This window comes from Staurois parvus, unplaced genomic scaffold, assembly GCF_062004578.1.
Source record: "Staurois parvus isolate SC_StPar_1 unplaced genomic scaffold, SC_StPar_1.0 ptg000082l, whole genome shotgun sequence".
NCBI lineage: Eukaryota > Metazoa > Chordata > Amphibia > Anura > Ranidae > Staurois > Staurois parvus.
Window position 1 is genome coordinate 1,812,090 of NW_028317878.1, and position 27,198 is coordinate 1,839,287.

The 27,198-nt window shown below is 39.7% G+C and overlaps 1 protein-coding gene across 3 annotated transcripts in view; it reads right to left on the reverse strand.

Moving 5' to 3' along the window:
- CREB5 (cAMP responsive element binding protein 5) overlaps positions 1-27,198 on the reverse strand; it is a 567,180-nt gene that overhangs the window by 214,308 nt on the left and 325,674 nt on the right. The window lies entirely within an intron of this gene.

The window sequence follows — 27,198 nt, forward strand, 5'->3', positions numbered from 1 at the left end:
CCCCCCCCCCCATCCATTCCAAGGTCTTCCGTTCTGGTATGGATTTTAAGGGGGTCCCTCAAGTCAAAATTAAAAAAAAATGGCATGGGGTTCCCCCCAAAATCCATACCAGACGACCCTTATCTGTGCATGCAGTTCGGCAGGTTAGGAAAGGGGGGAGATGAGCGAGCACCCCCCCTCCTGAACAGTACCAGGCCATATGCCCTCAACATGCCCCCCCAAAGCACCTTGTCCATAGCCGGTGATTGTGGGGGTCTGCGGGTGGGAGGCTTATCAGACAAGTCCTTTATTAAAAACAAAAATTAAAAAAATGTCCCCCCGAAGTAGATCCAATGTCAATCATGATGCCCGTCACCATTACCTAAAAAAAGGAAAAAAAAAGAAAGCTCTTGACACTGGGTCCCGCCATCTGACAGCTGTGCTGGCCTGACAGCTCTTAAATATCTAAGGGGCGGGTCCACCTGGTGATGTCAACAGGGTGACCCCACCCCTTGTGACATTATCATGCACTGCGGTTGGCCAAAGCATTTCACCTGACCTGTGGTCAGGTGGATTGCTTTGGCCAATCACAATGTACTGTCAGACCACAGTGCATTGTGGGGCACAGTGGGAAAACAGCCTGCCAAACGCCCTTACTGTTCATGTGCTCGCAGAACACACAAATGGCCGATGTTCAAGTCATCAAGCACAGCTCTATATAGCACCAACAGTTTGCACAGCGCTTTACAACATGAGGGGAGACAGTACAGTTACAATATAATTTAAGATGAATTTCAAGAGGAATCAGAGGGCCCTGTTCGTTTATATATACAACAATAGGATATATTTTCATTGATACCAAGTGTCTTCTGAAAAACATGTAACTTAATGTTTGCAGATGACACTGTCCCTTTTGCAGAGTTATCCCTGAAGAAGGAGCCAAGTGACTCTGAAACGTGTCGGGTTTTTATGGTTTAAACTCTGCAAATCAAGCCTTCAATGTCACAACTATATGCTACATTGTTGGTGTAATGTACTTATTGGAAAAAAAAGCCAACAGACATAGTTTATTAATATAACACATTTTTTAAAAATAATTTTTGATTAACTAAAAGATCGATGTGAATCTCTTTTAAAACAGTTGATGCATTTCTGCCGATATATTCTCAAACAAATTGGGGAGCACCATTTGCCGTTTGTCTATATGTATAGGGATATTGGCAGGTACCAGAGCATACCCTTGTTGATTGCTGTTTTGGGAAACAGTTAAATTGATGGATTTAGTTCTGCTTTAAGTTCAGCAATAACAAAAATAAAGTGACTGGCTCCCACTGTAGTTTGTTCCCACCATACACAATAATCCACCACTAAAATGGAACTGTTAACCTGCCACATTACTTAGGGGGTCATTCCACATCACCCCATAAGGAGGAGTGCCACAAATGCACTCTAGTTACACTGGTTACTTCCACTTTGTGTAGGTGATGGGTACATTTTATCAGCTTGAATGTGAATGCTCCCAGGGAGAACTGTGACTTCCCATTACCTCATCACAATCTTTTCAGAGAAGCAAAGTGAGTGAATTCTATATGTTTACACTGCTTAACTTTCATTGAGATCAGCTTTGAACATTTTTTCAGACACCACATGATGAGGCTAAAACACGGTCAACACAAGAATTACGTGTGTCTCTAAATATGTTGTGAAGAAAATTAAATATTCATGTGGTTTGTAATGCGTAGGGAAGACCACAAGAGAGTTCAAAACATACTTCATATTGTTACCAGGGGTTAGGATCAAAGTGCAGCATGACAAGGAACAGATACTTCTTGTAGCTGCACTTTCCCTGAGTCACGCTTCCAATGCCCCACCTCAGTAATACTGTTGACAGTGGCAGACACCAGTTCTGATGCAAGAAATATAATTTAAAAGGTATACATTATAAAGCAAAATATGTATAAATACATAAAAACATATTCATCAGAACATAGCTTTTATGCTTAGTGTGGATGTAGGAATGCCCACATAATGATGCAATTTTTAACATTGCTTGTCATGACTAAACCATTTGGTGATAATGTGATTGTTCAAGTGTCAAGGTTTTTGACATGCTTAAGTATCTCTGTGTGACTTCTTAAAGTGGAACTATAGGCAAAAAATGTTTTTTTTTCATTTTGAATAGAGTAAGGGAGGTTAAAATCCCTGTCAGTTTAATTTTTGCCATCTGTGTCCCATTGGAAAGATTTACCTTCACTTCCTGTCCCATAGCCATAACAGGAAGTGAGAAAACATCCTTGCAAAATAAGGGCATTCCTTAGGGATCCCCAGGTCACCAGAACTAGTGTCCCCATTGGAAAATTTCCCCTCTATTACTTTTCTGGGGACAACCCAAAATTTGGGGTTTGCTTTACTTTCACTTTCGTTGATAATGGTAAACAGGACAAATAGAGAGGTTGAATCTCCCTGCACTAAAATCCTGACAGGTGTTCTAATCCACCTCCACTTTATCCTACTAGTTATACTTTCAAATTTAATTTCATACAGCTATATAGCTAGTCTTGATCTTACTGCATTAATGTGCATTCCCTGGATTAAAAAAAAGGTTCCACTAGCTCTTCTTCCCCCCTAAATACTTACCTGCCTCCTATCACAATCCAGCGCTATCCTGTCTCCAGCACCGTTCCACTGACTTCCTCTTCCCACAGGAGACACAGGCAGCAGCAGAAGCCCTAGGCTCCTGGTGTTGTCAGTCAAACTCCTGTGAGGAGGGAGTGGGGTTATGGCTCTCCGGCTCTGTGTTTCTATGGAGCGCACCTGCATGGGTGACCCCATAGCACATGGCTTGCTATAGGGGCACCCACTGGAAGAAGGAGTGGACCAAAGATGAGGTAAGGGACCAGCTCTGTGCAATTTTGTTGCACAGACCAGGTAAGCATAACATCTTCTTTATTTTAATTAAAAGAATGTTTGCCTTTTGGTACCACTTTTATATTAATACATAATCCAATATAAAAATAAAAGGGGATGAAATATTTCATGCCGTAATTCTCCCTACTGATAAATTTGATTGTCTTAATGAAGAACCTAATTAGGTGATTCAAATTTCTGAACAGTCACTCCTACTTAAAATCAATGATGTATGTGTAGCCCAGGGGCGAACTGACCATTTGGGCACTCGGGCACTGCCCGAGGGCCCGGGGTCAGTAGGGGGCCCCATGAAATGCCCCTGGTACATTTCATAGGCTTTTTTGCGTGTGGTTTTAGTGTGGGCAAAGACACAGGGGCCCCATGATCCCCTATTGCCCAGGGGCCCCATGAGTTGTCAGTCCTCCCCTGGTGTAGCCATTCCCCCCACCTGGTTAGGCTGTTAGGTAAATGTAATTTTTGACTCTTGCTGTACTCAAAGGATCACTAATTGCTTGGTTTGGTCTGCACAGGGCTTTACAGCCTAAGACTTTGATTACTCCCCCCTGCTTTTAGAAGAAACTGCTAAAGCTTAGGGCGGGAGAATTCAAATGTGAAAAGAAAATAATTATGCAGAACTCAACAGTATAATTGAACCATAATAATTGATTTAAAAAATTCCAAAAAAAAAATGAAAAAATTTGTGATACAGTGCTTCCACTTCACTATTGAATTCTTTCAATAAAGTGCTCTGTGCTCTGCAAACCATAAACAGTAACTTTGTGCTCAGAATGTGATCCTTGATCAGTGCTCCTCTTGTGACCACATTCACCAGATAAGGTGGACCTCCTGCTGTAAGCAAAAGAGTCAAAAAGGGCTCCTTCCGGTGTGCAATATCACCTTCTGTTCCACTTGTTGTTGTTCTACGCTCTCCTCCAAACATTCAGTGGTATAGATCACAGAGAGTATTAAGCTGGTGCTTCACTGCACACTGTGAGCTCCACACGGTGTGCATTAGAAGATGCAGTAAAAAAATTAAAATGTCCGAGACCAAATTATCAGCATAGCCCAGTTAATCCCTGGGGAAGGGGGTGTCCAGATGGTGACTGGGTTGCTATTAAGTGGTCTGCAGAACTGAGGAGGTGATCTTTCCTCCACGAAGGAACTGATCTGCAAGCTTTAGGGGGCTCTTGCCCATGGAGCAAATTTGAACTAGCAGCTGGACTACTCTCATATGCAGGGAGCCTTTGAATTTACCCTACTCCAGGATCTGTGAGGATCTGTGATCTGCACTAATTCCTGTGCTACAGTCTATTCATGATCCCCAACTGTGAACCTATGGATTGTTTTAGTCTTCTAATTCTTGTGTTGCATACTGTTTCATGGTCCTTAGCCATGAATTTACAAACTTTTCTGCTCCCCTTTAACCTCACCTATCACAAGTTTTCTACAAGCAATAAACCTTAAAAAAGACATGCCATGTTCTTTGAGCCAGAGTTAATGGATTAAAACTGTGTGCCTGGCTGCCTCTGCACTGTTTCAGGAAAGAACCTGTGGAAACTACTGTGGCTGCTCCAGAGAATTGCTACTGTTGTGTATAAACACATTGTGGACTGTTACCTGAAGAGGTGTCCTAGAATCCACAGGGTGAAATTTAACCTCTTTGCACTGACAGTATGCAAATATGTGGCCTCCTGGCAGGTGTGCCCTGACACTGAGAGGGCGCATATTTGTGTACCTGAATGTGCTCCTGGCACAGTTACCTGTCCCTAATGGAAAGCTCCCAATCGCTTCTTGCAATCAGGAGCTTTCCGATCATGTGACCGCTGTGACAGCCACTCAGGGTGGTCACATGATCATAAACCCCACCCCGCCTCCCCACATCAGAAACCCCTTAAAGAGCTGGAAGGCACAGCATTAAGGGGTTAAAGGAGCTCTGTGGTCACAGCATACACTCTCATTTTGTAGCATCATCATTGTAATAGCAATACATACAATAGTTATTTCTGACAGTCCAATATAAGCTTACTTGTAAACTCTCCCTTTATGGTGTGAGTGCTAACTGTCTGCTGTCCATGTCTTTCCTCAACTTCCTGGATTCACAACATGTTTTGCAGCTTCCCTGTTTACTTTCAATTTCTAAGGACTACATATCCCATGGTACCTTGCTGCCTGAAAGCAGTTATTCCTGCAGTGACTCCGCCTCCTGAAACTCCTCCTCTGAGCAACTTTGTCGTTCAGAAGGCAGGTTCTGTGAAATTTGTGACACAGCAGTGCCCACTCACAGAGCATAGTGAATATGTGTTGCAGAATTCAATCAGACCTAAGTGTACAAGTTGAGCCATCTTCTCCAAATGTTGGGAACAAAAATGCCCCTAATCCAGAATATTGCTATTATCAGAGATCAGCAAATTTCTGAAAATGTTCCTGTTTGGGCAAACTTTTAAAACATTCTCAAACGTCTGAAATTTGAGACTTTCTGAAGCCCTACTGAAGTTAGCAGGAATCTGAACCAAACTCCAAAAAACGTGTATTACAAATTATGCAAAAATATTCACAATGATTTAGAAAGCTTCTTCCATGTTTGCCTAATGAAATGGAGGTGCCAAAAAATTGTGTGAGAGCTCCCTTTAAACATTCCACAAGAGTCACTAATATAGAAGGATGAGATCTGGTGGCATTGGCAGTCAAGCTAAAGGTGACCAGGCAACAGCAAAAGCTGCTATAAGACAGAATAAAAAGAACTCTGGAGCAGCTTATGGTACTGTTCTTTAAGAAATCTTATGAACCTTAACTGCCAATTTGGATTAATCTTGGGACATTCAAATTGATGAAATATGGTCCAAATCTAATATTATCTGCACTGTCAAAAATAACACTGAAATTAGGTGTTTAGCTGGAGACCTGCAAATTCATAAACTTTGATCCAAAAATAATGTCATCTGAATTCCATCATTAATTCTATTTGTCAGTAATCAAGCACACAAATATATGGGTAATATTTATTTTCCAAGAACAATAGTAAAATTGTTGCTTTTTAAATTTGTTTTTCTTTTGCCAGAAGCAAGAAAAGTGTATTTTGGCAAGTGTGTTTCTGAATTTTCGATGAAGAGACTACCAGAATAATATTTTTTTTTCTGGAGATTAATATTTGTGACAAATACCAATCTGTGGTGGAATAACTTTTTTCCTAAGAAAACATAACAGTCATTTTTATGTGCATATTGCTATTTCACAGTAATACCTGCAAATTCCAGCTTTATAATAAACAGAGTCCACTTCACTCTTGGTAAGCTAGCCAAGTGCTTGGCTACCTTTCACCTGTTTATGGGTTGATTGTTCAAGTTTACTTGAGAGGCCCTTCCCTCCAGTGCACCCTTTTTATTTTTTTTGTAAATTCTAGCTTTATCAGGCAATTTACAAATGATGGCATAAACCTTATATAAATTTAGGCCTGAGCTAAAAGACACAGTGGAGGGAGGGCTCCATGACAGTATAAAAGGGCTCATCAATTGTCACAATATGAAAACAACACGGATCATTAGAAACATTCCACCACATATTCATAAATCTCCCTCTCATATGATATGTTCTAATCTGGATCAAACCTGGTAACCTCATTCACTGAACTCTAATCATAACAAGAACCACTGCATTACAATTCAACACTAGATAAACAAACGGCTTAAAGTGGTTCTAAAGTCTCACGGTTTTTTACCTTCAGGCTCTGGAGAGCACCTGCTGAGGTGCCCCCATAGCAAGCTGTTTGCTATGGGGGCACCCGACAAGAGGGAGGTGTCAGGAGCGCTGACAGGGGACCCGAGAAGAGGAGGATCTGGGCTGCTCTGTGCAAAACCACTGCACAGAGCAGGTAAGTATGACATGATTGTTATTTTTAGGGGAAAAAAAAGACTTTAGTATCACCTTAATTTTGTTTGCTATTAGTAAATGTACCAGCTAGAATACAGTTATTCTTACATTAAAATGTAAGATCACATAGAACTCATAATATGTAAAAGCAGACTAGGTGACTCAAATGACTGCTATAGAGAGCATTGAACTCTTGGGTATCCTTGAATCTTTTGAACAGCTAGTAGTACATTACTTTCTTATTTAACAAAAATAATTTCCTCTTCCCTACAACCCTGGCCCAGTGGCTGTGAGGGTCCCCTTACTTATTTACATGGGGGGCAGAATCTGGGGGCCCCCTTATTGTTAAAGGGGGCTTCCAGATTCCGATAAGCCTGTAGATCCCCACAACTACCAGGCCAGGATTCAACATGGGTACAGTGTGATTTGGCGGGGGGTGGGGGATTCCCCCCACAAAGTACCCCAATGTTGAAGGCATGTGACCTGGTTTTGGGGGATGCACACCATTTTTTTTTGGAATGGTGCCAAAGGCCTGGTATGGATTGTGGGATACCCCAATGCCATTTTTTTAAACTTTTCACTGACAGGCTCCTTTGTTTACATTCTGCTGTTAGTCTGGATTCCCCAGCTGGCAGCAGGGACGAATCATTGGTTGTTAAGACACCGGTAGGTGCCAGCTCCTTAACAACTTGACATTTGGCTAAAAAAACCTAGCAAAATATGTGCCAAAGTGCATTTTTTGTGCGTTTCCATTGACTTTAATTTGAGGTGCATTTATTGGTGTGCTTTTGAAACAGGACATTTAGAAAAGTAGCTCGCCTGCAGAGCAGTGATGTGGTTCAGAGGATTTCAAGAGACAATGCGTTTTTGCTGTGTTTGAAAGGTGCATTTCACGAGTCAAAAGCACACCAATGTGAAAAGGGTCTTACAGTCAGAGACATAGTGCATTGAATCAGCAAGAGAGAATATCACCAGCACATGTGATGTGATGTCACATGCCTGATGAAGGGGTCCTGCGAGACTCCAAAACATTGCCTTGCTGTAACTATGTGACCGTTCATTAAAACTTTTGGATGCATATTGGTGATCCTCGGTGTGCTGGTGACATTTTCCCTTTCTGATTCTGTTCGGTTCCAGTTGACGATCGCTGCAGCACCCACTTATACACACAGCCATTTTTAACACAGGAACGTGTGCATTTGGATTGTACACTTACATAGTGCACAGGGGCGGACTGACCATTTGGAAATTCGGGCACTGCCCGAGGGCCCGGGGTCAGTAGGGGGCCCCATGAGATGCCCCTGGTACCTTTTTCATAGGCTTTTTTGAGTTTGGGCAAAGACACAGGGGCCCCATGATCCCCTATTGCCCGGGGGCCCCATGAGTTGTCAGTATGCCCCTGATAGTGCATGACACTTTGCAGATCTGCAGATCTTTTTTAGGGTACTGCTTAAGTGCAATTAATGCCTGTCCCCTGTAACAAAGCAAATCTTAATTTTTGAGTTCAGTTCCACTTTAAAAGCTGGATCAATCCTCAGTTGATAAGCTGATACCAGATCAATATCTATTTGGCACTACTGAAATATCTGTACCCTATAGACAGAGTTGAAAAACTTTATAGGACCTGGATAGTAAGCTATAAAAAGTTGTATTTGTAGAATGAGCAAAAAGTAAAACAATGACTTTTCTCTAGATTGAGGGAGTTTCTAATAATATGCAGCATTTTGTAGCATTGTTAATTACAAAGTGATTGCTATCCTTTACATTCTGACCACATAAACATGTTTGATTATACAGGAAAACCAAGAAAGAATAACAATAATATAATCTTTGAACTTTCCAGAGTTATTCAGTTAGAGGAGCTTGCGAGTAATGCTTGTAGAATCAAGAATACCAAAGGCATTCTGCATGTGCCTCAGGAAAGAGAGAAACAGCTCTTTCTATTTAGTTATTACATACAAAAGTAGATATCTGGGTTCTTTTCTGTGCTGAGTCTGCATTGTATAGATGCTAGAGGACCAGTTATTTCGATAACTGCTTGTTCTTACAAATGGTACATACAATTACAGAGTTGAAAATGGAGTTGCACAACTGTTTCTAGAGAAATTCAGAAAATGTTTAATCAAGATTAACATGTATGAACAGAGGGGGTTTTCGTAGTTTTTCATTGATAAAATTCAACATAATGACCATATTTAAGCCAAAATTATAACAAACTCCTTGAATACACTGTAAAAATTGTTTAAGGGGTATATAAACTATTTGCTGATTGGTATACTAGCTAGTCCAATGTATTAGTGTAGTCCAATCCATTACATTTTTTAGTGTTAATGCAGAATATGCAGTTCTTAAATACATTAGTGCGTTTATTTCAGGTATAAACAATTCACTGGTCAAGCCAATAAATGCTTATTGGAACTTTATGTTTATACATAAAATATTTATGTATTCTTTTTCCACATCCGACATAAGTCTAGCATTGCCAGATAATTTACAAATCTTGTATTATTGTATAAATCTTGTACTGTATAAACTGTGGCCTGAGCTAAAAGGCACAATGGAGGGAGGGCTCCATGAGAGCATAGAAGGGCTCACCAGACATCATCATAATCTGTAAACAACACGGAACATTTGAAACAAGTCACCACGTGTTCATGTATCTCCAGCTCATTTCATAAGTCCCAGTTCAGGTCAAACCTGGCAAACTGATCCACTGAACTCTAACCATAACCAGAACAATTGCACTGCAGTGACAATATATTATTACAAGACTAGATTTTTAAAAAAGCTTGATTTTTTTTACTATTAATACATTTAACAGCTAGAATACAGTATTTCCTAATGTAAAATTTAACCTTACCCCAGAGCTAAATGATATGTAAAAGCAGACTAGCGGATTGGGTCTTTGTTTTTACAATATAATATAAATGGAGCAGAATATTTGCTTTTTTTTCAGATAAAAGAAGAACTCTGCAGATAAGATTCTTCATGAATTATGTCAATGTGCCACATAAGATGTTTTGGGAGCTGAACAGACTTGTCCTTGTGTTTCAGAGGTGTCTGTCTGTCAAGGAAAGTGTCGCTTGACATCTACATCCTTTTGTTTAGCAGGAAGAACCTTTGTCTGGCTCCACTTTACACAGTCTAACATCTCTGAATTCACAATCCTGGGATCATACTCTCAAAGAAGGAACTTTGCAAGTCCAATGGATGCTGAGACTCATGATGTCAACCCTGTCTGCTGGGGCTTTCATAGGAAATTATTTCACAAGTTCCACTCCTGGGTGTCAGTTAACATCCGAGATTCTGGTCACACTCAGTCAAATGAGATGATTTATTTTGTGACCTACATGTGTGGGTGGCTAGGTGGAGATTCTACGGTTAATATGTAGGCAGAATGCCAGGCTGTAACCCCATCAAGTCATAAACTATTAATTATAATATAATTATAATATAATATAATATAATTATCAGAAGCTGAAAGTGGTTCTTTGCAAAAACTGTTCAGTTCCAATTTACTATTATTATTATTATTATTAATATTATACAGGATTTATATAGCACCAACAGTTTGCGCAACACTTTAGAAAATGAAGGCAGGCATTACAGTTACAATACAATTTGGTACAAGGGGAATCAGAAGGCTCTGCTCGTTAGAGATTACAATCTAAGAGATTTGACTGGTTTGTACATTTATGTTACATCTCTCCTTTAATTTATTCTAGATTTACTATTCAATTTTGAAGATCTAAATGCACATAATATTTTACATGTACAGTCAGGTCCATAAATATTGGGACATCGACACAATTCTAACATTTTTGGCTTTATACACCACCACAATGGATATGAAATGAAACGAACAAGATGTGCTTTAACTGCAGACTGTCAGCTTTAATTTGAGGGTATTTACATCCAAATCAGGTGAACGGTGTAGGAATTACAACAGTGTGCATATGTGCCTCCCACTTGTTAAGGGACCAAAAGTAATGGGACAGAATAATAATCATAAATAAAACTTTCACTTTTTAATACTTGGTTGCAAATCCTTTGCAGTCATTTACAGCCTGAAGTCTGGAGCGCATAGACATCACCAGACGCTGGTTTTCATCCCTGGTGATTCTCTGCCAGGCCTCTACTGCAACTGTCTTCAGTTCCTGCTTGTTCTTGGGGCATTTTCCCTTCAGTTTTGTCTTCAGCAAGTGAAATGCATGCACAATCGGATTCAGGTCAGGTGATTGACTTGGCCATTGCATAACATTCCACTTCTTTCCCTTAAAAAACTCTTTGGTTGCTTTTGCAGTATGCTTTGGGTCATTGTCCATCTGCACTGTGAAGCGGCGTCCAATGAGTTCTGAAGCATTTGGCTGAATATGAGCAGATAATATTGCCCGAAACACTTCAGAATTCATCCTGCTGCTTTTGTCAGCAGTCACATCATCAATAAATACAAGAGAACCAGTTCCATTGGCAGCCATACATGCCCACGCCATGACCCTACCACCACCATGCTTCACTGATGAGGGGGTATGCTTAGGATCATGAGCAGTTCCTTTCCTTCTCCATACTTTTCTCTTCCCATCACTCTGGTACAAGTTGATCTTGGTCTCATCTGTCCATAGGATGTTGTTCCAGAACTGTGAAGGCTTTTTTAGATGTCGTTTGGCAAACTCTAATCTGGCCTTCCTGTTTTTGAGGCTCACCAATGGTTTACATCTTGTGGTGAACCCTCTGTATTCACTCTGGTGAAGTTTTCTCTTGATTGTTGACTTTAACACACATACACCTACCTCCTGGAGAGTGTTCTTGATCTGGCCAACTGTTGTGAAGGGTGTTTTCTTCACCAGGGAATGAATTCTTTGGTCATCCACCACAGTTGTTTTCCGTGGTCTTCTGGGTCTTTTGTTGTTGCTGAGCTCACCGGTGCGTTCCTTCTTTTTAAGAATGTTCCAAACAGTTGTTTTGGCCATGCCTAATGTTTTTGCTATCTCTCTGATGGGTTTGTTTTGTTTTTTCAGCCTAATGATGGCTTGCTTCACTGATAGTGACAGCTCTTTGGATCTCATCTTGAGAGTTGACAGCAACAGATTCCAAATGCAAATAGCACACTTGAAATTAACTCTGGACCTTTTATCTGCTCATTGTAATTGGGATAATGAGGGAATAACACACACCTGGCCATGGAACAGCTGAGAAGCCAATTGTCCCATTACTTTTGGTCCCTTAAAAAGTGGGAGGCACATATGCAAACTGTTGTAATTCCTACACCGTTCACCTGATTTGGATGTAAATACCCTCACATTAAAGCTGACAGTCTGCAGTTAAAGCACGTCTTGTTCATTTCATTTCAAATCCATTGTGGTGGTGTATAGAGCCAAAAATTTAAGAATTGTGTCGATGTCCCAATATTTATGGACCTGACTGTACATGCTGTAGGCACAGTTTGTACTGCAATCTCCAAGTTAGAAGAATTTTAAAAAATATAATCTTACTGATGTCACGTTTGAGAACCTTTCACCTTCCTATATGGCATTGCTGCCTCACAGGCTATGACCACTGCCGATTCTCCCTCGCCAGTGAGGGAGCGATTCCAAAGAAACTGGTTAGCATTCTCCTGAGACTAGTGAGTTTTTGCCAGGGTAAAGATTGTCCCTTTGTCATGGCCCTAATTGTACTATTTAAACAAAAGCAAATATACACATAAAGGGCAGATCATATTATTACATTTTATGTGATTATAATCAAATAAGAATATTATCAAATGGTGTTCTTAATAATTTATATCGCAGAGAAGAGAACCAAGGTCTAGTTACCAGTATGGCCTGTAGAATCTCTGCCACTGATTTTTTCCCATTACTGACTTATCATGTTTTGTTCTACACTGTGTCTATGTGTGGAAGCAGACAGGGCTTTGCTTCCTCATATCAGAACCTCCAGCAAGGACAACAACGCCCTGCAAGCTCCCGGCACATATACCAGCGCCTCATGGAAAGGTAGTGATCGGAAGCTTTCTGATCATGTGACCGCTCTGGCAGCCAATCATAACAGTCACATGACCCTAAACCTCCCAGGCGTCACAAACCCCTTAAAGGGACAGGAGGTGTCGGCACCAAGGGGTTATAGCCTAAGTGCAGCCAAAATACAAAACAAAAAAATAAGGGCCTATGAATGGAGGGGGCAGGCTTTTTATTCATCTACATGTCTTCCATTCATAGATTGTTTTTCATTCATAGTAGCTTCTATGAATGAAGCTGCTGGGACGAAGGGGCGGGCTCTTGATGAAAGCCTGTGACAGCCAGTTAGTTGTATAACCCCCCCCCCCCCCCCGCTGCACCAGAAGATTAGGGCAGCAGGAGTGGGTGGGGGCAGGACAGAGGAACATTTCCACTAACAGCAGAGGAATCAGCACAAAGGACACAGTATACTGACTGTAAGTTATGCCCTTTGTGCTGATTTTTTGGCTGCACTTTTTTAAAATACATAATAAGTATGGTGCTGTAATATAATAGCGCCTACGTTTGTTAAAACAGCTTTTTTTATGAGGTATTTTCATACCATTTTTTCAATTCTATGTCTGTATATTATATTTTGTATACTTTTTAAAATATTTTATAGCATAGTTAGTAATTTGTATAGAACGACATTGCTACATGAAAAACAAAAATCCAGTATATTAATCTATATGCATAGAAAGGTTCACCTGAGGTTCCATTATTTTTGGTTTATATAATTGGCATGGACTCAATGTATAGATGTACTTAACAAAAAGAATTTGTGAATTATAATAGTTTTTAGCTGAGACAGCGGTGCATGATAAAATCACCTTTTGGTCTAACAGAGCAGCAGCTGCTTGGATGTGTATGTGAGTGAAGTATATTTCTGCTGTCAGGAGGAGAACCATCTATCATGTCACCAAAATATTTAAACAGTTATGGTTTATTCCATACAGTTCAAAGAGTAGAGATGAGTGACAGGCGAAAATCTCCCTTACTGACAGTACATGCATTAATGGGCTCTGTTTTGCTGCTTTCTCAAGAGTTAATAAGATGTTGGCCAGAAGTCAATGTGTGCATTATATGTGCACTCACTTTAAAGGAAAGCACACCTCCAATGGTTAAGTTTTATTTTATGTTGCTATAAATTTTCTGCAAAACTTGAGGGTATACAATACATCTTTCCACATGTCCACATGTACTGAGTTACTATTCAAATCATATAATTAAGTTATATATTTAAAGGGAACCTGGAATAAAGTAATATGGGACTGTCATTGCTGCCATTTCTTTAAAGAATGCAGATTAGCTGTCATTCCGATCCTTGCTTCACTACCTAATGAATCAATGACCTTAAACAACAAGCATGTTGGACTTAAGAGTTTTTAAATTTCACTTGATCAGTGACTTATTGGATAGTGAAGCCAGGATCAGGATGAGAGGCCTCAAACATGCAACTTTAAAATAAGGCAGCAATGGTGGCTCCCATATTTCAATCCCAACAGATCCACTTTAACTCACAGAACTTAGAGAAGTGTTGCATTGTCTAATGCCAAACTACAACAAAAAGTAACACAAGCGTGTGTATTTCAGCGTGGTGTTATTCTCCTTTTCTTTAGGTTAATCTGGTCTATATATGTGACTGGCGATGGCAACCATCGTCACAAATGTTATCTTTCCAAGTCGTTCAGTGCAAAGCCCTTTTCAGGGTGACCACGGTGTCATATGTTCTGTTTTTCACCATTTTTTTGTTTTATCCTTTTCTGGTTTCTATTTGTACCCCTTGCGGGGGGTACTTTTGAACTTTAATAATCTTTTTGTACTAACTATGAAAAATTAATAAAATATTATGGAAGAAAAAAAAGTAACACAAGCATATAAAGCAAGCCAGAATAGTTTGGCAGCACTACCAACTATTACTAGGAAGATGTGTACAAATAAAACTTCAAGACAACAAATAACTCAAATTCCTGTGTGTGACACTTACATGCATCTCCACACACAAAAAATATATCAGAAAATAGTGCCGTGCATATATCTCTATAACCTTATATATGAATTAAAGCATCCAAGCCATATGATTATGCAACAATGGTGAATACATTGAATAAAACTTAAAAGTCCATAATGTGTGCTTGATCCGTGCCTTTATAATTTGTTCCAAAACAGGTGCTCTTTGTTGCTTATATCCACATATATTCCTATAGGTGTTCCTCCACCAGAGACATACATATATACTCTCACCTCCTTTTATGGCCCAAATTGCATAGGTCATATACCACCTTTCCCTTTTAACCCGGGTAGGTATACTGCATAGATGACTCCACTTTCTTCTTCACTCTGCTGCAAACGGTCCCGTCTCCTCTTTATCCCACAAATCCTCCGCATATGTAAACAGAAATGCTTGCCATAGTGTAGTATGTAGCGTGATTTATTAAAAAAAACAAAGTGCACTCACATTTAAAAGTGTCCTGCTAGGACACCACAGTAAAAAAACTTGTTATAATGTATTTTCAATGTGTTCAGGAATTTCCAAGATGGCGGCTTGTAAACTTCCTGTTTAGCAGCTTAACGTCACTGGTCAACATTATGGACTTTTAAGTTGTATTCAATGTATTCACCATTGTTGCATAATCACATGGTTTGGATGCTTTAATTCATATATGAGGTTTTAGAGATATATGCACGGCACTATTTTATGATATTACTAGGAAGATGAATATAATATTTAAACAAGATATAGTTTCCTTTGTATTATTTATACAATAGTCCATATCTGGATCTCAACCAATAAAAAATATATGTTCATATTTGTGTATCTAAACCCAAAAACAAATATGTAATATATTACCAGTCTGTAGATGTGTTCACTACATTAGTTTTCTTTTTAAAATGTATTTTGCCCTGGTGGTCCTGCTAATAACATACTTAGGGTGACAGCACTCTCTTACTGTACTGTATATATAAAGGAGCAGCGTTGTCACCCAAGGACAGGAAGATAGCCAGGACTACAGAAAACCTCCTCTCCTGTACTCTGCAAAGAGTACTAGTAAGAGAGCAACACAGGCAGAGAACACATTAAGTATTCAGTTCACTAGATTTCTGGCAGAATCAACAGGTATTTTATTGTTCCTTTTACAAATGAGTAGTATTATTAAAGCAGAACTTTACCCATAACAATTTGATTACAAGTAATGTTCTTTAGCAAGGAACATACATTCCACATTAATATCTATGCTACCAAAATTAGTGTGTGCTGTAAATTGCCTCCAGCATTGCTCCTGTTTGTTCCTGCTGGAAGCTGCCATTTTGCTGAAGCCCAGAGCCCCTGAGCAGCAGTAAAACTTTAGGCTCTCAGCAGATCAGCCTCTACATTTTCATCACAGTGCCGAAAAATAAAGAGCAACTGAGGATGTGCAGAGCAGGGTGAGACAGTTTATTATTGGATGTTAACCTCCCTAGCGGTCTGATTATGTCCATATTTCTGTGCTCAAAGCAGTACATTTTTTTGCATGGAAATATGTATTTTTTTTTTTATTGTAGGCCTGTAATTTTTAGGAATAACTCTCTGAAATCTGTCAGAACAAGAGTCTAGTAAACATCCCGGGTATGTTAAAATTTGAAACACGAAATCGTAAATTATAATTTAATAAATAATCATAAAAAATAATAATATAATAATAATACATTTAATTCAATAGTATAATCAAACCAAAAACACTGAAATTTGAAATATAGCTCCAAGTTCGCACATCACTGAGCAAAGTCACAAAATCGTTTTCAGTGTCTGATGACAAATTTCCCCACGAATCATTATCACTCAATTCTGCAAGTAGTTCTAATTTACTATCGCTGTTCTCTAGCTGGTCTAAAACCGATCTTCACCTAAAGGGATGCTTTTTGGACGCCATGGACGTTTCTCAGTTTCCAGGCAGGAATAACAGTAAAAATGTAGGCAGGGCACAGGACAAAGCACTAGGGACAAAATGTATGTGAAATGGTTTGATACAGTAATGTTTTACTATGTGATTTTAGTGAATTTAGTGAATGTCACTTTTTGTCACTTTCAAATTTCCTGCCGGTTCCAGCCCCCGTACGTCCCAACGTCACAGGGGAAGGAACCCAGAAGACAGATGCTGGCATCTGCCGGAGGACATTACAGGGGACACTGCAGGAGGGACATCGTGGGAGCGCAGGGCAAGGTAAGAGAAGAACAGATCCCGGAGCAGTGCCGCATAGTAAGCCCGAGTGTAGCTTAGGCACTGAAACTTTCCCCCGAGCTACACTCGGGAATACCGCCAGGGAGGTTAAACAGTATAGGCACTTCTTTTCAATGTTTTATAGAGCTATACCTGCATAAGGGCCTGCCTGAAGTGATCTAGCAGGACTTAATTTTCTGACTAAAGTTCCACTTTAACAAACCAAAAGGGAACAAAAAAGAGAAATGAATTATTAAGGTTTACATATACTTTAAAACTCTTATCAGTACTCAACCCAAGAGTAGTACAATCTGGGAGATCTAGGAATAATTCATTATTATTTATAAAATCCAGTCTGAGATGGGAAAAGGTCCAGTGATGTGTTTGATTGATGTTATATCATCTGTCATTATAGTATTCAACATCTTATTTGCAGACAGCAACCTGACATGAACTAAACAGCTGCATCCTCTCTCTGAGAGCGTATCCAGCATGACTGCAGCATGTGACAGAAGCATCCATAAATTCAGTGCTGCCACAGAATCTCCCTGTTTTCTCTAAGGATAGGATGGATAGGAAAACCCAATACATTTATGGGAGGCATCCAAGAAACACCAGGTGCTTCAGGAAATCCATGTCCTCAGTATTTACTATAGCCATTTCTGCTTATGGTGCAAACATTTTTCCACTGAATACTGCAAATACCAGTGATTTCCTTTATCTTTCCCTGTGTTTGCTTCTTTCCTTTTCTCTGTCTCAGTGACTGTTCTGTTGCCAATCAGTAGTGTGTGGGGTATACTGGGAAATTTTACAAAATTTTATATGGTTAATAGTGAACATGTTCTTTGATAAGGAGTGACTTGTTCATGAATATTTTTATCAGATTGGATTGACAGGAACTGTACATGAATACAAGAAATGCATGATAAAATGACTTCTTTCTTCTACATAGGGCATTACAGGGAATGATAGTGACACGGAAGCTGGTAGACAGAACCAGTTAAAGATGTGGGAGACACAGGAGATCAATACTCCTTGCTCAGGATAACAGCAGCGTTTGACAACAAGGACAGCAGGAGATGTGAGTATGGATACTCTTTTTTGCAAGTATGGATTTATTTGTAAAAAAAGAAAAGGTCTACTTAATATATTAGGGCCCCCAACTTCATTGTAAAGAGCAGCATGAATGTAAAAAAAAAAAAAAACACCTGTAGGGAAATACATTATTAAATATACTTACCTTACCTCTCCCACCACCAAATTCTGCCTACAGCACCTAGGCAAGGACAATGTTACCATCCTTCCAATAGCATCCTTTCTGCAATGTGCATTACAGAAGCCAAGGCTAATATAAGTCTACGTTTCCCCCTACATTCCCACAACCCCTTGGGGGTTTTCCTTACATTCATGCTATTTACAATGGGGGGAACCCTAATATATTAACCACTTTCTGCTTGATCACAGTAGAATTACTGTGACCAAGTGGCACCTGCATGCTCAGTAACATAAATAAAGGTTGCAAGCTTGCTTCTGGGTCTGTGTTGCGCATGTACGCACCCCATGCCAAACCGCGCTGTGGTTGAACACAGCATGATTTTGTCACCATGTCCCCACTAGAGATTTATTGCTGAGATCTGCTTTGTCAAATCACTGCACAGAGCCCTGAGCTTACAAACAACACAGGACTCTGTATACAGAGCAGCAATCTGGCCCTAAGACTGCTTTCCAGGGAGAAAAAGCAGCCGGATCTATTAGTAAAAGCAGCATATATTACATATATTACACATTGTTAGGCACACAGTTAACCCTTTGATTGCCCCAGATGTTAACCCCTTCCCAGCCAGTGTCATTAGTACAGTGACAGTGTATAGTATTGGCACTGATCACTGTATTAGTCAGTGTCAGTTAACCACTTGCCGCCCAGCCACCGCATAGAAATGACGGCAGGGCGGCGCTCGTAGGCAAAAGCACGTTTTAAAACGGCTGCCTTCAAAACAGGTAGGGGGCGCGCGCCCTACCTGTCCCGCGGGTGTCAGCAGCGGGTCTCCGCCGCCGGGTCACGGCCGGTTTTTACCAGCGGTTTTCCCGCGATGAGCGGGGATCACTGACACAGAGCAGGGCTGCATTGTTTACACACAGCCCTGCTCTGTGACAGTTCCCTGACAAGCTGCAGAGGGAGAGAAGAGTTTCTCTCCCTCGATCAGCTCCCCCCTCCCTCCCCCCGTCCAGTACACACCCCGCCCCCTAGTAAAACACTCCCCTTACACAGCAAATTCTAAAAATGTTAACCCCTTCCTCCCCAGTGACATTAGTACAGTTTCAGTGTTTTTTTTCACTGATCACTGTATTGGTGTCACTGGGGATGTCAGTGACCCCAAGTCAGTTCCCCCCCCAGTGTCAAAATGTCCACCGCAGTCCCGCCATAAGTCGCTGCTTGCCGTCATATGTCGCTGATTGCCACCATATGTTGCTGATCGGCGCCATTATTAGTATAAATAAAAATTAAAAATCCCAGTATCTTTCCCGCCATTTGTAAACGCTATAACTTTCACGTAAACCAATTAATTTACACGTATTTTTTTTTTTAGCAAAGACATGTCGCAGAATGCATTTTGGCAGAAATTTATGACTATATTTGATTTTTGCATTTTTTTTTTTACTGGACCCCTAGTAAAACACTCCCCTTACACAGCAAATTCTAAAAATGTTAACCCCTTCCTCCCCAGTGACATTAGTACAGTTTCAGTGTTTTTTTTCACTGATCACTGTATTGGTGTCACTGGGGATGTCAGTGACCCCAAGTCAGTTCCCCCCCCAGTGTCAAAATGTCCACCGCAGTCCCGCCATAAGTCGCTGCTTGCCGTCATATGTCGCTGATTGCCACCATATGTTGCTGATCGGCGCCATTATTAGTATAAATAAAAATTAAAAATCCCAGTATCTTTCCCGCCATTTGTAAACGCTATAACTTTCACGTAAACCAATTAATTTACACGTATTGTTTTTTTTTTTAGCAAAGACATGTCGCAGAATGCATTTTGGCAGAAATTTATGACTAAATTTGATTTTTGCATTTTTTTTTTACTGGACATGTTTTATAGCAAAAAGTCCAAAATATTGTTTTTTTTTCCTCAAAATTGTCAGCCTTTTTCTTTATAGCGCAAAAAATAAAAACTGCACAGGCGATCAAATACCACCGAAAGAAAGCTCAATTTGTGGGGAAAAAAGGATGTAAATTTTATTTATGTACCATATTGCATGACCGCGCAATTGTCCATTAAACTAGCGCAGCACTGTATAGCAGAAAAATGGCGTAAATTGCAGTATTTATACCATAGATTGTAGACGCTATAACTTCCACACAAAGCAATCAATAGTTTTTTGTTTATATAATAAATAATAAAAAAACGAGTGGTGATCAAATACCATCAAAAGAAAGCTCTATTTATGTGAAAAAAAAATGATATAAATTTAATTTGGGTTCAGTGTTGCGCTATCACACATTTGCCAGTTAAAGTAGTGCAGTGCTGAATAGCAAAAAATGACCTGGTCATGAAGGGGCCATCCAGAGATCAATTTGTTAAAAAGACATTGCTTTTTACTGCAAGATCTGCTTTAGGTTGTGCATAAAATCCCCATATTCCTGCACAATCTTTGTTGAACCTTTATTTGAAAAGGGGCAGGGGGCAGCTGAACAGTCTAGCTACAGGAAGGCAAGCATATTTGTCTGGTGTGTCAGACTGCTACCCCAGCATGAGAGGGGCACAAATTTTTTAAAAAATATATCTTAAAAAAAAAAGAAGCTAACAGAAAAACGCCTATGGTCTCAGATTATAATAAATCAATCCAATCCAGGCTATGTTTTTATTTGCGCAGATCAGCTCTCAGAGCAGAACTCCTTTGAAGAATGTTTACAAACAGTACAGAGACAATTTGCTGGGTTAATGCATGCCTATACACAGTATATATATATACTGTATATATGTATATATATACAGTTGTGTTCAAAATATTAGCAGTCAGACATCACTAACCTGATCAATCACTGTTTTTGGTAGAAGTGATATTTCTACATGGCAAAAGATTTACTAGCAGGTGTAGTGGAGTAATAGAAATACAACAGACCCAACAGTCATGATATGCATGCTGCTGATTCTGTGTAATTGAATCACTAATTGAAAGGGGCATGTTCAAAATAATAGCAGTGTGGAGTTCTATTAGTGAGGTCATTTATTCTTTGAAAAACAGGTGGCAATTATTGCCCTTATTTAAGGAAGGAAGGCAGCAAATATTGTACATGCTGGTTACAGTGCATTTCTCTCTGAAATTCTGAGGAAAATGGCTCGTTCCAGACATTGTTCAGAAGAACAGCGTACCTTGATTAAAAAGTTGATTGGAGAGGGGAAAACATATAAAGAAGTGCAGAAAATGATAGGCTGCTAAAATGATTGCAAATGCTTTAAAATGGCAACCAAAACCTGAAAGACGTGGAAGAAAGTGAAAAACTACCATTCGAATAGATAGAAGAATAGCCAAAATGGCAAGGACTCAGCCAACAATCAGCTCCAGGAAGATCAAAGAAGGTCTAAAGTTACCTGTGAGTACTGTTACAATTTGAAGACGCCTATGTGAAGCCAAGCTATCTGCAAGAAGCCCCCGCAAAGTCCCACTGTTGAAAAAAGACGTGCTGAAGAGGTTACAATTTGCCAAAGAGCACATTGACTGGCCTAAAGAGAAATGGCGCAACATTTTGTGGACTGAGGAAAGTAAGATTGTTCTTTTTGGGTCTAGTGGCCGGAGACAGTTTGTCAGACGACCCCCAAACACTGAATTCAAGCCACAGTACACTGTGAAGACAGTGAAGCATGGTTGCGCAAGCATCATGATATGGGGATGTTTCTCATACTACGGTGTTGGGCCTATTTATCTCATACCAGGGATCATGGATCAGTTTGAATACATCAGAATACTTGAAGAGGTCATGCTGCTTTATGCTGAAGAGGAAATGCCCTTGAAATGGGTGTTCCAACAAGACAACGACCCCAAACACACCAGTAAACGTGCAACATCTTGGTTCCAGACCAACAAGATTGACGTTATGGAGTGGCCAGCCCAATCCCCGGATCTTAATCCAATAGAAAACTTGTGGGGTGACATCAAAAATGCAGTTTCTGAGGCAAAACCAAGAAATGGAGAACTGTGGAATGTAGTCCAATCATCCTGGGCTGGAATACCTGTTCACAGGTGCCAGAAGTTGGTTGACTCCATGCAACACAGATGTACAGCAGTTCTCAGAAACAGTGCTTATACAACAAAATATTAATTAAGTGATTCAAAGGAAAGCAAAATCTTCAAACATTTTTCAGTTTATATAGTGAATGTTTGAGTTTGTAAAGAAGAATACAAACACTGCTATTTTTGTATAACAGACTGTTTGTATAACAGTCTAATATTCACTTTTCTTCAATTTTTTTAGAGGAACAACACACATTTGATATATTTTCTTCATGTTTTGATTTGGAATAGAATGTGTAGTGTTCCCAATGCATTTGTGTGTATGGAAATAAAAGCTATTAGAAGGATTTTGAGCTTTATTCACTTTTTTCAACACACTGCTATTTTTCTGAACACAACTGTATATATATATATATATATATATATATATATATATATATATACATATATATATATGTCATCTATCACTCATGGCATAAATACAACATATAAAGCAAAAAAGGTGGCGACATTTGTTGGGGGTGACACCCACTATCTATAAAATAATTATATCATTGTGTTGTATAATATATATATTGACGCCAAAAGGCAAATTTCTTAGCCACACATAAACAAAGTATTCCATGACAGTCCAACAATTAGAAATACTGATGGGTTCCGAGTTAATGTACATTTATCTGAAAACAAAATAATGAAGTCTCTTGTTTTTTCCTTTTGCTATCTTATTGAATTGACCTTTTCAAGTGACCTTGCCCCAGCTTCCTATTCACATTGCTTGTGTTTCCTGTGCAAATGCAAAAGCTTCAGATGATGGCTAAATAGTGACAGTAATCTGGAAACTGTTATTGTAGAGAACTTAAATGTGATAGAAAATATTTCGGCATCAAAACCTAAATGAGTATCCATTAAGGCAAAGTGCAAATTGCAGTAACTCATATTAACCAGAGTTCTTTAAGTAAATGTATAGCCTTAAAATGATATCAAACACACACTGCTTAAAGTGGTTGTAAAGGCTCAAGGTTTTTTACATTCATGCATTCTATGTATGAAGGTAAAAAACCTTCTCTGTGCAGCCCCCCCAATACTCACCTAAGCCCCCTCTCAATCCAGTGATGTGTATTGGAGTCTCAGCTATCCCAGGACTCCCTCTTCTCATTGGCCGAGATAGAAGCTGGAGCCATTGGCTCCCACTGCTGTCAATCACAGCCAGTGAGCCAATGAGAAGAGAGAAAGGGCGGAGCCAAGCTGTGGCTTTGTGTGGGAATGGACACACTGAGCAGCGGGTAGCCCCATAGCAAGGTGCTTGCTATGGGGGCACCAGACATGAGGGAAGGGGCAGGAGAGCATGTGGGGGCCCCGAGAAGAGGAGTATCCAGAGTGCTCTGTGCAAAACTATTGCACACACCAGGTAAGTATAGATATGTTTGTTATATTTTCTTAAAAAAAATAAGCCTTTAGAATCACTTAATTTACATTGTCCCTTCTCTTTATGTATTTGGAAGAAAGGCACTGTCATTATTATTATTATTTTCTTTAAATAATTTAAGTGTACCTTTTTCCTAACTGATATACAGCCATCACATGACCCAGCTATTTTCCAGCCTGTCTTTTCCAGCCTGTCTGCAGGTAAACATAAGCAGGAGGATCCTCTAGTCCTCTGCTACTGGTTACATGTTCAACAACAAAAAAAACAGCCTTTGGAATACAGAGTAAAAATAATGAATATCAATAAACGGTTTTACATTTTCATACAAATATATATTTGAAATCAAATCTTTACTATTTTGTGGAAATAACATGGTGGGGGCTGATTTCTGCCAGTCACAGGCTGGGTCATGCTTCTCCAGTCTGTGTCTTAGAATACCAGGGTGAAGCAACCATTAATCCACATGTAATATCCCACCTCCATTATGTTTAGCTCATTAGTGGGCATGGAGGAGGAGGGAGGGAGTGGGCTGTCATTTACCACGATGTATACAACCACATGTGTGACTCTATAGTCACATGGGCTGCTCAGATGTGATAGGGAGGAAATGTTCAGCATAAAAACTCACTAAAAACGGAGCATGTGCAGACTTGCCACTACAGCTGCAGAATCCATAGTTGAATTGGGGACATGAACAGAAGCTGGAGAAAGAGAGTAGCAGGATCAACCAGGAGTTTTTGCAGAATACAGAAAACAAATCTCAGTGACTGAGTGAGTATGAACAGCATGTTATACAGCATTTACTGACAGTTTTTTGTGATGTGGGCTTAGTTACACTTTACTTCTTTTTAATAGTCCTGTATTTGACCTGTTAGGAAGATTTTATTTCACTTCCTGTCTCAGAAATGCAGCAAGAAATGAGAGCAAATCTCTCCAAATTTAGGAGTTCTCGTTTAAGGCAGTTGGCACTGGAACAGATGTCCCCATTCGAAGATTAGGTCTGCATTCACAACTGAGAACAGCATAAGAAGAGCGTATTCCTGGTGATTTTGATGCATTTTGTTCAGGTGCTTGACAAATCTTATTACAGGCATGTTACAAGCATTTTGCACATGCATCAAGCTCAAGCTTTAGGAGTTGTTTCCTGGGCTGAGGGAAGCAATGGGAAGAGAGCAGTTCTAAAGGAGGAGAGGGATCCTTCAGGTGTAAAAAAGCATTTGAAGCCTATGAGGCCCAAAATGCCTGAATACGCTAAAAAAAGGCTCACATACATTTTTAAAGCATAGGGCGCAAAGCATAGGATGAATGAGCATACAAGTGTGAACAGGGAACATTATAACTAATGGGATTCTCCATTTTGAGTGTGGTAAGGCATAGTGGGGCATAGGGTAATGGGTAGAAAAATGTCCAAGTGGGAATGGGGGCTTACCCTCACTTCTTGTTCTGGTTACAACAGTAAAAATTCTAGTTTCTAATCACTTCCTCTCTAATTGACAGTGATCACTAGGACATATTGAGCTTGATTTATTAAAGGCACATAGGCTGCTATTGAATGAGGTGAAGCTCTGATGACTTCCATCATTCACTCATGTGCAAGCAACAGTTCTGTTTCTTTCTTTTTCTTGCACATGACTGGGTATTCTTTGCAAAGTTAAAAGTCACCACATTCACTAACCTTTGGAAAAAATTATTTTGCAAAGTAAACAGTCTTTGCCTTTAGTAAAGCAACCCCATAGAGAGGATGAATCTTCCTAGTGGGGACAAAGAAAGCAATACAAACTTGACAGAAGTTCTAATTGTTCCTGACTCTTTCAATACAGTAAAAGTTTAGGCTTTGAGTACACTGTCGGTTGCAGCACAGTGCACACCATGACAACGCCTATCCCTGTTTTACTGAATATGTCTGTTCAATTCTTTATTGGAAGTTAGTTTGTCTCGGTTCTTGCTCCCTTGCTTTTTAAACTGTGGTATTAACAAATTCAGATAAAAAACAACTATGTTTACTAAGATCCTTGTTCTAGGAATAACAGATATAATAAGTGAATTTTCCTATCCTACCCCACCTCAATCATCAATATGCAAATTAAATTTCAGACCTTGGAAGCAGGCTATAAAGGAGGTTTTAGTTTTCCAGGTTTTTGGAAAACTGACCATATTTATTAATTGATGCTCAGTTTTGCCAAAGACTGCCTATTTCTCAGCTCAATGTGCCTGTTACATTTCTAATGAATTATGGCCAGGCCCATACCCAGCTCAGCAAACCATCAGGAGATGGTCAGAGGGGTGATGGGTTCGTAGCCTTGTCAAGCTTTTATTGCTGTTTGTGTGCCTTTTTGGACACAAACAGAAAAGAAAATGAACAGGGGTTTTTACCAGTCACTACTCTACCCAAAAAGATAAAAATGTTTTGGCTTTAGTTATACATTAAGGCCTGCACTGGAGCATGAGCACTGTTGGGAATACGGACTGGGGAAAAACAGGGCACTACAAGCTAGCGGCACCGCCTAGCACTAAACATTATTCTGTCTGCATTAGACATTTCTTGTTAGGGCCTCTTACACACACTGGACGCTTTGACCATCTCTCCTAGACACCTTTACTTCTGCTAGCAGCGTTTTGGCAGAAAAAATGCTTGACGCTTGTAAATGTGTATAATGTGCTTAGGTGTGTCAAGCACTTGGGCATTAATTAATTTCACTGACCAGAATAATAATTTATTCTGGCGATTGAAATGAATTACCGGTCAAGTGCGTAATGCGCATTTACACTCATTTATATGTATCAAGCATTTTTCTTCCAAAACGCTACTACTCCTGCATGCACTAGCAGTGGGTTTTTTTTTCCTGCCTCTAAACGTCCCTGCCTCTAAATGCCTACATGTGCATGGACACATCAGCTAACATGAAAGGGCGTTTAGGGGCTGGAAAAAAAAAGCCAGACGCCCCTAACAGCAGCATGCATGAAGCCTTAATATTTTTCAGCAGGAGGATAAAAAGGGGTGGAATACATAGTACGCTGTGTCACTTTAATTATCTTTTAATAAAAAAGGTATTTATTTCAATTATTGCAAAAAAAAATGTACACAGCTGTTTTACCTGCTAAAGAATTTGCATTTATGTCTATCAAGAACTGGGATTTACACAGCCAGGTGGATGAGACTACTGTCTCTGGTACAACTGCAGACCATGGAAGGAATACAGTGGTGTCCTTTTTTCACCTCCAGTGTGTTGACTGGACTGTGAAAAAGCTGCAAAATGATAAGGTCATCTCTCTACTCACTTTGCACTCTCATCCCATCCCATCAGCATATTTGTATGCAGCACACTTACGTGGCTCCCATTATTGCCCTTCCCTTTCCCAGCCTGCTATTCCTACTGTATAGGGGATTGCAACAGGATGATACCAAGTACAATCCAGGTACTTACACTACTTACATTTAAAAATACACTCAATGATGTATTATTAATCTCCTATCTCTGCTTTTTCCTTTCAATAAAGTTTTCTTTCAATGTTAAATGATGTATTATTGAATACCTAGCTTCATTTATTGTGTCTTTTATATTTTCCTGGACCTCCACCTAAATGCAAAAAC